Source organism: Agrilus planipennis, unplaced genomic scaffold, assembly GCF_000699045.2.
Source record: "Agrilus planipennis isolate EAB-ADULT unplaced genomic scaffold, Apla_2.0 scaffold237, whole genome shotgun sequence".
Classification (NCBI taxonomy): domain Eukaryota; kingdom Metazoa; phylum Arthropoda; class Insecta; order Coleoptera; family Buprestidae; genus Agrilus; species Agrilus planipennis.
This window is the reverse complement of record NW_020438951.1, coordinates 96,503-108,690: the sequence shown is the minus strand read 5'-3', so window position 1 is coordinate 108,690 and position 12,188 is coordinate 96,503. Positions and strand designations below refer to the sequence as shown.

The following is a 12,188-nucleotide window of genomic DNA, read 5'->3' as shown; positions in this document are numbered from 1 at the left end:
GTCAACCATACTCTCGGGAATGTGTTGAAGGTTTCTCAACCAGCATTTCGAATTGCGAAGTGATAGCGGTTAATTAGGATGACTTTAAAATAAAAAATCACTTTTCCTTCGCTGGGTTGCACTTAATTAAAGATGTGAGAATGGACGACGTACCACCGTTTCAGTAGATTTCTCGACCAAGTGAAGTGCAATAGCAACCTCTGAAATAACTCTCAATTTGTGCTAATCACCCAACATCGGTCACAACGGAGGAGTACGTACGTATATAGAAAGGGATAGGCGATAATATCTCGACGGCAGCAATCGGGCATCGGGCTGGTGATATTAACCTGATTCTCTCTGCGGACTTGAAAGTGCCAGAAAGGGATTAATACCAACAGCGTTCGACAACGTCTCGACAGCCTTTTTTCTTGATTCGCCCCGTTAATTAAAAGACACACACAACACACACACGCGGAAAAGGTGAGCGAGAACTACTATCTATTGAGAAAGGCATCTAGTTACATCGGAATACGTCCTGAAACAAAAAGGACCGGACGCACGGACGTACCTGTAGGGCACCTACTTAGAATTGGCACTGGAAATTAGATCAGACCAGTTCACATCCACCATCGGAGATGGAAGGACCTCTGAAGAAGCTCGCCACTAATGCTAGCGAAACGTTAGGAAGCAACTCCAACCAAAGACGACCTTTAGACCTGAATCAAGGCAGCATCAGTTCAAATACAACACATAGCGTATCTATCTCAAAATAGATATGGCTTAAAGAAATGCTGTTAGATCTGGTCTAGTGTATCCTCAAGCTGTCCAGCAAAAAACCACTGGAAAACCGTCAGGCAGGTACTACACATAGCGTATCTCGAAATAGAAATGGAGAGAAGTCGTCAAACTAGCACTATCTCTTAATTGAAATGACGTGGAGAAATACTGTATAATTTGTCGTTAATTTGTCACTGTTTTTCTGCAATATTTCCATTTCGAGAATGACAGTATGTAATGCCTGCTTGACGGTTCTCCAAAAGTTTTTCGCTGATCAGCTCAAAGGTGGACAAAATGTTTCAGCTACAAATTATCGACAATTTATAGCTCTTGCGATACTTTTCAATGCCATTCAAGTATTACGCTATATGTGGTACCAGCCTGATATTAGTGTGGCATTTCGTCTATTTTCCAGTAACCGGTTAGAACTACAAACTGCTGAATTTTTGTAACAACCCGAGTAAAAATGAAAAAGACTAAAAGACCGCCGAATTAGCTCCAAATGTCTAAAAACTACTATTTTACCACCGAAATAGCGCCGGTGAATACGACAAAAATTAAAAACTCTAAAATGCGACCAAAATACCTCTATTAAAACGACCGAAAAAGCACCGAAATAGCACCGAAAACGGCTGCCTACAAAAACGACCGAAAAACCACTGAAATAGCACCGAAAACGGCTGTCTACAAGAACGACCGAAAAACCGCCAAAATAGCACCGAAAACGGCTTCCTACACAGCACAAGATACAAAAATAATGATTATGGATTATTAATTTATTCATAAAGTATTTAATAACTTTTATCAATTAAAATTGATATAAGGATATAGTTAGTGATGGTTTTTGTCGTAAAAAAAATTTTATATTAATGTTTATGAATATACATATATTTATATTCTCTTTTAAATGTACAATACTTCTCAGACTTTTGAAAATTTAAATATTACATTTCCGAAAGAAGGTCATAATTTAGAGGGCATTATTACGTATACTAACTTTAATGTCAGTAGGATAACTTTTGAANCATCTTTAGAACGAGTACCACCGTCATCATCAGAACTAGCACCACCGTCATCATCAGAACCATCACCACCGTCATCATCAGAACCAGCACCAGCATCATCATCAGAACTAGCACCCACATCATCATCAGAACCAACACCAACATCATCATTAAAACATACATCTCCAAATTTTACTTATCCTGCACCTAATGATCCTAATCAATTAAATTTTTCATATCCATCGCCATACAGCGTTCCATTTAACCTACATCATGTACCTCCGCAGTATTCAAATTATCATGAATATTATAATTATCCGAACCCAAATTATTATCAGCCGTATCATCAACAATATAATGCACAGCCACATAATTATTATGAAAATAGCAATAATAAAATAAGTAATAATAACATTAATCATAATATTAACAATAGTAATAATAGTTCAAATAATAATGATAGTTGTTACAATATTCAGAATCTTTAATACTTTATAACATAAATAAAAGTTAATTAATAATTAATCAGTTTTTGTTATTTCATGCGAGAAGAGTACTGTTCCAACGCTCTTTTAGTAGAAAAACGGCGGTTTTTCGGTGCTTTTTTGGCGGTTTTTCATGCGAGAAGAGTACTGTTCTAACGATCTTTTAGTAGAAAAACGGCGGTTTTTCGGTGCTTTTTTGGCGGTTTACTGAAATGCGGTGCTATTTTAGTACTATTTCGGCGCTATTTCGGAGGTTTAGTCCTGCAAACGGGCCTTTTTTCGTCGTTTTTTGGAACAATTTACGGTGCTAATTTATCATTTCTGAGAACTTTCAAAAGGACCCATATTGCCACTTAATCAAAAGGCGTAAAGTAATTAACAATCCTAACATTAGCATCACATCTTTTCGAATTTAAAATTTGCATATTTTTTAAGCACAAAAACAATTTAACGTACATCTTTCTGTCAGACAGATTTTTCAATTTGTTTTGCGATTGTTCGAGTATTTAATAAGTAGTTGTAGTTAAACAAAAATTGCCACCAACGTCGTCCAGTTAGTGTTTTCTTTTTGAAATGCCTCTATAATGGTTTCTTTTTAAAATAAACCAACAAACACAATAGAAATGATAATTGTTTTGAACAAGGTCAAAGTCATGGTCGCGTTTACCGACAACTGACGACAATAAACCACGCGCAAGATAAGCTAACAACTGTAGCATGTATTATTATGTAGATTAACAATTCTGTTTGAATAATAAATTGAATTTTAATGTTATAGAAAATATGTAGGTACATATAGGCCCGAAAATATTATCAAAAACCGCTTATCGTACAGGAGTACACAATAGCCCTTGAGGTTCTGTACTTCACCGTCACATATACACCAAATAAAACAAAGTTTTACTGCAAAATTTAAGTGAAATTCATAACGTCTAAAATTATCTCTGGTAAAGGTCTAGATGATGGCCCCCACCCCCTTCGAGGTTAGGGGTGGGAGGATCGAAAGAGGAGGTCTCCTCCACCACTGTACCATAAAAAGTTCGTGGCGTTCTCACCCCCATAAAAAGTTATGGGGGTTCAAAGTTAGTAAATATGCCAATTTTTATAAATTTCTAGGCATGTAAATATTTATATAGTCAAACTTAAACAATATTCAAAGGTAAAACTAATGAAAAATACATAAAAATATTGAGAAAGTTATATAAAACATCATTTAAATATCATTATCAATAGGGTAGATTAGGTTAGGTTAGGTTATCGGGTTTTGTTCAAGTGACCACCCTCTTTCGATCCCCCACCTCCACCCGCTTGAAAATATTTTTTTTATTGAATTTTATTTGAATTATAGTGTATGAAAATTGTCAAAATAATCAACTTTCAACCCCCATAACTTTTTATGGGGCTGAGACAGTCGCAAATTTTTTATGGGGTTTTACTCAGGTGTCCACCCTCTTTCGATCCCCCCTACCCCCACCCACATCTAACCCCCATAACTTTTTATGGGGGTAAGACCGCCACGAACTTTTTATGGTACAGTGGTGGGGGCGACCTCCTCTTTCGATCCCACCCACCACCATCTAGACATTTACCTTATATCTTAATACCTCTTCATTTAGAGTTGTTTTCGCCAAGGGGTTGGTTGAAATTGAAATAATAACAATGAACAATTGAATAATAATAACAACAATAAAAAAATGCTATTGCGATGCATATACGTATATCAGAGTCTCTACATTTAGAAAATAATAACAGACGTTCAAAAAAGTGCCTCACAGAAAAAAAAGAGAGAAATAGGACGAGTGATAAATGCACGTACATAAATACCCGTCATTATGTATATATAGAAGATCCTTTGCCCCAGATTTCGGGGGAACGACGCGGGACGCGTCAGTCGGGGGTGCGAAAGTGCCTCGTCACTATAATTTTCATTTGGGTCGAGGGAAGCCAGGCGGCAAGGAGGACGACGCCAGCGCCGCCATACCGACTACGTTTGCTAGATTTTTCTCTAGACAATAAGGACAATTATACAATACAATAACGAAAAAAAAAACAGGAAAATCAGGAGCGCTTTTCATCTGTAAACAAAACTCCATTCACTGACACACGCAACATTCAGTTTGTTCCTACAATAGAATTTATCTGCCAATTGTTATTTGGTGTGGCAAACAATAATAACATAAATTATCTGTCGACGAGGAAATTTAAAAAGAAATTACACACGAGACCTAGTCCAAATATAAGGCCACACCGGGCTACCATGTGTAGTCCTGATTAGGTTACATCATTTGGCTTTGATCAGGTCATCGGAATAAGCTGAGGGCAAAAATGTAACGCCTCAAACCATTTGATCTAGCCAGACAACCAGACTGAGTCCAGATATAGAGCTACCCCTGTGTGGCCCTGGTTAGATTATACCATTTGGCCCTGATCAAGTTATCTGAATGAGCCGGGTCAAAAGTGTAACGTCTTAAAACATTTGGGTTTAATCAAGTAATCAGACTCGGCCCGGATTTTCGACTGCCCTGCGTAGCCCCGATTAGACTACATCCTTTGACCGTGATCAAATTATCTAAATGAGCCGGGTTAAAAATATATCGTCTTAAAATATTTGGGTCTAATCAGGTAATCAGACTCGGTCCGGATTTTCGGCTGCCCTGCGTAGCCCCGATTAGACTACATCCTTTGACCGTGATCAAGTTATCTAAATGAGCCGGGTTAAAAATATATCGTCTTAAAATATTTGGGTCTAATCAGGTAATCAGACTCGGTGCGGATTTTCGGCTGCCCTGCGTAGCCCCGATTAGACTACATCCTTTGACCTAAATAGGCAAGGAGACTTCGTCCGAATAGGGCTACGATGTATTGTCCACATTAGGACCAGATCAGACTAAATAAAGCATACTGTTAAAAGGTTGAAATGAGGCATCATCAGTCTTAATAGGGCAATTCATAAAAAGGTTCAGGTAGGGCCAAATATATGACTAAATAAGACCTACAGTTGAAGGGTTGAAATAGGATATTCACAGGCTTAACAGGTTCTACCTTATCTGGTTTTCGTTCTTCGGATTGTTAGAAATTAACGGTTTTTTTCAGTTAATTATAGGTAGTAGACAATTATAAACATTATGCTTAAAACGCTACAAAGGTGCGGTTAAAATATCTACGACCTTCCTTTTACAATGTGAAACACACGCCCGGGTAACACCGTCGCTTTATTGCATCATGGCCGAACCAAATAACAAACACCCGATTAGTAGCACTCGAAAAAGAAAATAAATAATAACTGTGTTAACAATTCGTATCAATGGAGTTTTCAATTTACATGAAAGAGTTTGAAATCACAAAAGTTCCCAGTTGACTGCGAAATCTTAAATCAAGGGCTCCCGTATTCATGAGCTTTTCAGTTTGCACATTTCGGTAAAAGATTTTGAAACACCACTCGTATAACGACTAGACGCATAAATTCTTGAAGCACAAAAACAAACAATCGATTAAAAGCAGCGTAGATGCTTCGAGCGAGAAAGGCGAAAGTGACAAAAAGTGTAGCATTGCAAAAAAAAAGGTTACAGAGATAAAAGGCTGAACGAGACGTGTGGATGTTCACGAGAGAGACGTTTTCGCAAAAAAAAGGTACCAGGCTCGCAAAATAGTGCACAGGTATAAAATCGTACAATTCGAAAATAACTGAACTTAATTTTAGGCTCAGCGACAAATATAGTGCCACATGTTACGCGGAGAGCATGAAAAAAATAGGTAGCGGGTCAATTGCTTCGAAAGTAAACAAAATATAAACGAGCGCCTGTCCCAATAAGTTTCAAGAATCAGTTGTTATAAGTATATGCATACGCATAAGTACGACATCGACAAGTATTTCTTTGAAGTTTCAATGACAATTAAATTATTTACAACCATACCTACAGCACGCCGACATCAATAACAAACGAGTCGTGCATCGTTGTTTATTGGCAAAAAATCGTCAGCATCCACTATACCTGTAACTTTCAACTCACCTTAATAATAAATTCTTATCTGAGAACGATAGACAATCCTTACTGTATCTAATGTTAAAAAGTTAATGTTTTACACACATCAAATAGACACAATTCCAGTTTCAGCACGTAAAATAGGTAAACAACACACGATTTTAGGTGTAGCCGAAACACAAAACTTACTCTCAGTTTCCGAAAACAGTTTCGTCACTGAATAGCAACACTCACCATAAAACGTACGTTTGAAACTCTCACGTCTCCCTAATTTCGATTATTTATATGCATCAACAATAACAATTTTTTAGAACGCGAGCGATACAGCTCAAACCGTTCGAAGTCTCACAAACAACTAAACACTGAATCACTGAACCGAATTTCAGGCGTTCGCAGCGTGGATCGAAACCGACGCGACGCGTCGTTTGTTTTGAACGGAAGCAGCCAATAGCTGGCCGTGTGCTCCCCGAAGGTACGATTGTACGGAGTCGATGCGCCAAGACAAATGCATTCCAGACGAGGACACGACTGAATTTGAAAAGAGAAGGGAGATCGAAGTGATGAATTAAAACTGCGACGGCAGCCGATGCAGCCGTCTACTACGACGAGAATGAGACTACGAAAGCGGCGTAGTAGTAGTAGGAGTAGTAGTAGTAGGAGTAGTAGCTGTAGTAAGTAGAGCAATGGTGTAAGCGGCTCAGTATACTAGTTGTAGTCTTCTACTCTACCAGTTGTCATCTACAAGAGGTTTAACCGACACTGCCACTTTACAGAAAAAAGAAACACTGTTTATCACCATCATCATCATCATCAGCATCGTCATAAGATCCTTAATACTACGACTGGTTGGACACGCACCTCCACTCTTTTCTATCTCTTCAATCCCCGTGTATACCTCTGCTTTTTAACTCCTGTTTCTGCCTCTAAGAATACATCTCTAAGTAGCCCTTCATGCCTGACAAAGTGTCCTACCAGCCTATCACGTCTATTCCTTACTAAATTCCATAACATGTCCTGTGCTCCTGTTATTTCTAACACTTACACTTCATTTAAACTAAAAATACTTATCATGTCTAAAAGCTATTTTGACTCAGTAAGTAGTAGGTATCAGACTCTCATATGTAAAAAAAACTACGTCGAAACTAGTCGAAACGCATCAAAAATTGAATAAACACTTCAATGAAAACCAAGTGATTCATTTTACTTCACCTTTATTTTGCGCTTCATGTCTGAAAAATTGTCCTACCAGCCTATCACGTCTATTCCTTATTAACTTCGATGTCGTCTTCTGTGCTCCTGTTCGTTCTAATACCTGCACTTGATTTTAACTAAAAATATTCGTCAAATCTAAAACCTGTTTTGACTCAGTGATAGGTACCAGGTGCGCATTTGTGAAAAAACTTCAGTACATTCAATTCAAGTTGAAACTTCAATTTTACAGGAAATCTGAGTGCAACTTTTGATAATAAAGGCGAAACGCATCAAAAATTCAATACAAACTTCAATGAAAACCAAGTGATTCATTTTAGTTCACTTTTATTTTGCCCTTCATGTCTCATAAGGAGTCCTACCAGTCTATCACGTTTATTCCTTGTTAACTTCCATATCGTCTTCTGTGCTCCTGTTCAATGCAATATCTGCACTCGAGTTAAACTAAAAATACTTGTCAAATCTAAAACCTGTTTTGACTCAGTAAGTAGTAAGACAGCTACTTTTAATAATAACAGTCATCACAACTTTAATTAACCTTTTAGTGAAACTAACCAGTTGACACATTTAACTTCAATTCAACCTAATACCGAAAACTCAATTTCATTTGCAACATTTATTATTAAAATAAAATAATGAACGAACAATTTAACTGGAATTTCTCGCGTGCGAAGTCTCCAACAAAAGAAGATAATCTCTTATTAATGATAAAAACAGTGTATTGAGATATCGCAAAGCAATATATTAAATTAAGAAGAAATCATTATGCAACGGAGAAATGAAACCTGAACCTGTTTTGGTCTGCAAACCAATCAAACAGCGTCCACTATAATTACTATACACATGTATGCAATATTGTTGCAGTAGTGCTTCAAGTGGGGATTATAGATTTTAACGGTCGATTGGTCAGTTTTATGGCTTTATTCGTTTTGTCACTAAATAAAATAGATAGCCTTGGACGCTTAAAACGAAATACAAATTCAAACCATGTAGTTGACTTGCTACATCAGAGAAGCCTACCGAAATTAGAAATTCTGACGCACAACAACTTAAATATGTCACACTTTGAAAGCTTCATCATCATCGGAAGATGTTCCACGTCTCAGAAGGTATTTTACCCACCTACAGCTCTTTTTCCTTGTTGACTTCGGTTTATACCTTCTTCGCTTCTGTGGTCCTATTTCCGCTTTTTAAATGTCTCAAACTAACTTACCATTTCTCACAAGATGTCCCACGTCTCAGAAGGTATTTTACCCACCTACAACTCCTTTTCCTTGTTGACTTCGGTTGCTACCTTCTTTGCTTTTGTGGTCCTATTTCCGCTTCTTAGATGTCTCAAAATAACTTATCACATCTTACAAGATGTTCCACGTCGCAGAAGGTATTTTACCCTCCTACAACTCTTTTTCCTTGTCGACTTCTGTTTATACCTTCTTCGCTTCTGTGCTCCTATTTCCGCTTCTTAAATGTCTCAAACTAACTTATCATGTATCACAAGATGTCCCGCGTCTCAGAAGGTATTTTACCCACCTACAGCTCTTTTTCCTTGTTGACTTCGGTTTATACCTTCTTCGCTTCTGTGGTCCTATTTCCGCTTTTTAAATGTCTCAAACTAACTTACCATTTCTCACAAGATGTCCCACGTCTCAGAAGGTATTTTACCCACCTACAACTCCTTTTCCTTGTTGACTTCGGTTACTACCTTCTTTTCTTCTGTGCTCCTATTTCCGCTTCTTAAATGTCTCAAACTAACTTATCATGTATCACAAGATGACCCACGTTTCGGAAGGTATTTTACCCACCTACAGCTCTTTTTCCTTGTTGGCTTCGGTTGCGCCTTCTGTTCTACTACTCTTATTCCCTAAATACGGTTACATAAAGTTGATGATATGCCAAATATCTCGTTGACAATCCATCCATAACCAAACGATAAGTGAATCATTGCTTTCCATTGAAAAAATATACACCTTACAAAGGACAAAGCAAGAAATCCTGAGAAGTTAATCGTTTAAGTAATTTTAATTATTACAACGAAGACTCTTTCTGCATCATTCAGATTGCAAACAATTCTCATGCTTTTTAGTATTTATTAAACGCGATACTCATGTGCTACCAAATAGCAGAGGTTTCATGATGTGTTCAAAATAATCTATTTATGTTTTTGCGTGTCGAAAGCCGCAACATATTGTTAATGTGAAGAATCCAATCAACGGGCCATCTGCTCCGTTGGTAACATATAATCATGTCTAAAGGTTAGTTGCTTTATTATTTTCACATCCACGGGAATATTTATGTGCTACACACCCATTGTGTGATTAAGACATTCGAAAAAATATTTTAGATGGTTTAAAATAAAATACGAATTTCTTAAAAACCACATCAACAACATAAACCATAAAACACACCACACTGGATCCGAATTTGTTAAACAGGGTCGGCCGTAAAAGGGTTCAAAAATTGAGTATCCACATCAGGACTACATCAATCCCTGTCCTAATAAGAGAAGCCTTAGTAAATACAGATTAATCCCATATGTTCGTAGGACTTGTCTTCCAGTAGGAAAATTGTACCTAAACCAATTGTTTTCTTCTATGGAATTAATTTGATGAATTCACTACACATTACGATTAGCAAGTAACTTTAATAACCAGGAATAATTTATGTAACTGTCACGCTAACTTGTTTTCGTCAAATTATTACGTTTTTTCAATTTTTTTTTCTTTCACACGTCATTTGATAATGTCACATACATACTTAATAATGTCTATAATATTAAATTAATCTAATTTAAAACAACAATAAAGAATGAAAGAAAGAAAGAAAGTACTTAATAAATGGGCGATTTCAAAGTAAAATAACTCACTCATGGTAAAGGTACCATAAGTATTTAGATACACATGATACATTGTAAGCAGACATAAAAAACTCGATACAATGTAATACGTACATAAACAGTTTGTGTAAAGTGCAAAGTCATTGCGCTAAATGCAGCAGTAAAAGCTTGCAACTTAGTAATACAATGAAAGTTCTTACTCAACCGGCCGCACTGTTTTGTTGTTGCAAAAATGCCGCCGGTTTATTATCCGCCTCTCAAGTCCCAGCAAATTCTTTTGGTTTCATTTTTATATACTCTCCATGTTCCATTAAATTGTGTTTGCCACCTATTACTTACGCTCGTGGGTGCTTACAGGAAGGAAGAAGAAAAAGTCGAATATGAAGAAACGAAAATACGTAGGTGTGTCCTGATGTGTTGTAAAAGTCGGATGTGTAAAAAATTCAATGTTTTTCTTAAGAAACCAAAGAAAACCAGTATTATTAGATGTTTCCTGTAAAACGCAAACATTTTTAATGAGTCCTTTCTCTTTCATTAGCAATTGAAAAAATTTTGTTTTGCCCATTGTTTGTATACATGGTGCTTCCTTTAAATAAACTTTTTATAATTTAATGTACAATTTTCGTCGTTGGCCAAAAGATTTTAGACGTTATGTATGCAGGAATTTCAGGTAAACATTTCATTTCGTTAGTTGAGATATATTAGAGTTAGAAACAGTTAATAGGGGTACACACGGGCCTAGTTTAGATTGTTCTAGAAATTTGAAGATTAAGTTAGAATAGAAAAGAGTGGAGGTCTTAGGAGTGACCACCCTATAAGGTGTGAGATGTATCTAGAAAAAACCGAGCGGCATGGCCTAGAGGTCTAGACAATTGCTTAGCATTCGGGAGGACGCCGGCTCGATTCCGGGTCCGTCCGTTCGTCTGCCTTGGTCCAAGTTTTTCTGTGGTTTCCTTGGATCACTTAGGCAAATGCTGAGGCAGTAATTTTCCACAGATAATCTTTCACTCTCTTCTGTCTTAATTTCGTCCGTCTCAACTTTCACACACGAACCACCACCCACCCATTCCCACGATTCCTGAAAGCAGGCTGAAGAGGGCCTTCCGCCCTACCTTCCGGCATAGTCCGGAGGGACTGCCCGCCCACCAGCATTACTGGCTGGTGGGAATGAAACACCCAAAAGTTTTTTTTTTTTTTTTATCTAGAAAAATCCAAATGTTCCACAAATACTTTTCACTAAAAGTTGCCTTTACGAGAAGATTCTATTATTGAAGTTGTTTATCCAAATACTTGCTAGCAATACAATTTAAAATTTATGTAATTTGTTGGAATATATTGCCAGAAAGTTCCTTCAGGAAAGTAAACCTGACAAATCAACTACTTTAGCTGATCGTGCACTCGAAACTTAGGATATTATTGTTGTGTATGAAGAACTTCAACTCAATAAATTTATGTTAAAACGATGCGATATATGTATCTAAAATGGTTAAAAAGTGAATGCAAAGGCGTTATTGCGTTTTTTCGGGGTCCTGATGGATTATATCAAAAAGAGAAAGAAAAAGAAGAGAGGACAAAACAAAAAATAACTTCTAGAAGATCAAGGTTTTCAGGTGATTGACAGTTTGGGCTAATAAGATTGTAACTCCTTTTGTCCATCAATAATTACGATTTCCGACGTATGGAATTGCATTGCAGGATTCTACCAGGACTCTACACGTCTGACTCTGACGTCTCTGAGTAAATACATTAAACTCCGTGAAAAGTTGATAAAATTACAGCGCATTCAGCTGTCACGTCCCCTATTAGGTATTTATTTTATCTGCTTTATTGAAAAATTGTTGCGTACGTGTGATGTTTGCTTCCGATCTATTAATAATTTGCATGCGGTTATTTTTGCGATAAAAGAGCTACTGAC

General features: G+C 37.0%; 1 protein-coding gene across 1 annotated transcript in view; it reads right to left on the bottom strand.

The window, feature by feature from the left end:
* LOC108741146 overlaps positions 1 to 6,758 on the bottom strand; it is a 98,925-nt gene extending 92,167 nt beyond the window's left edge. Inside the window, exon 1 of the mRNA XM_018475814.2 lies at positions 6,259 to 6,758. The gene's annotated coding sequence lies outside the window, so the exon portion shown is untranslated. The remainder of the gene's footprint in view (positions 1 to 6,258) is intronic.
* Positions 6,759 to 12,188: the final 5,430 nt, after the last annotated feature.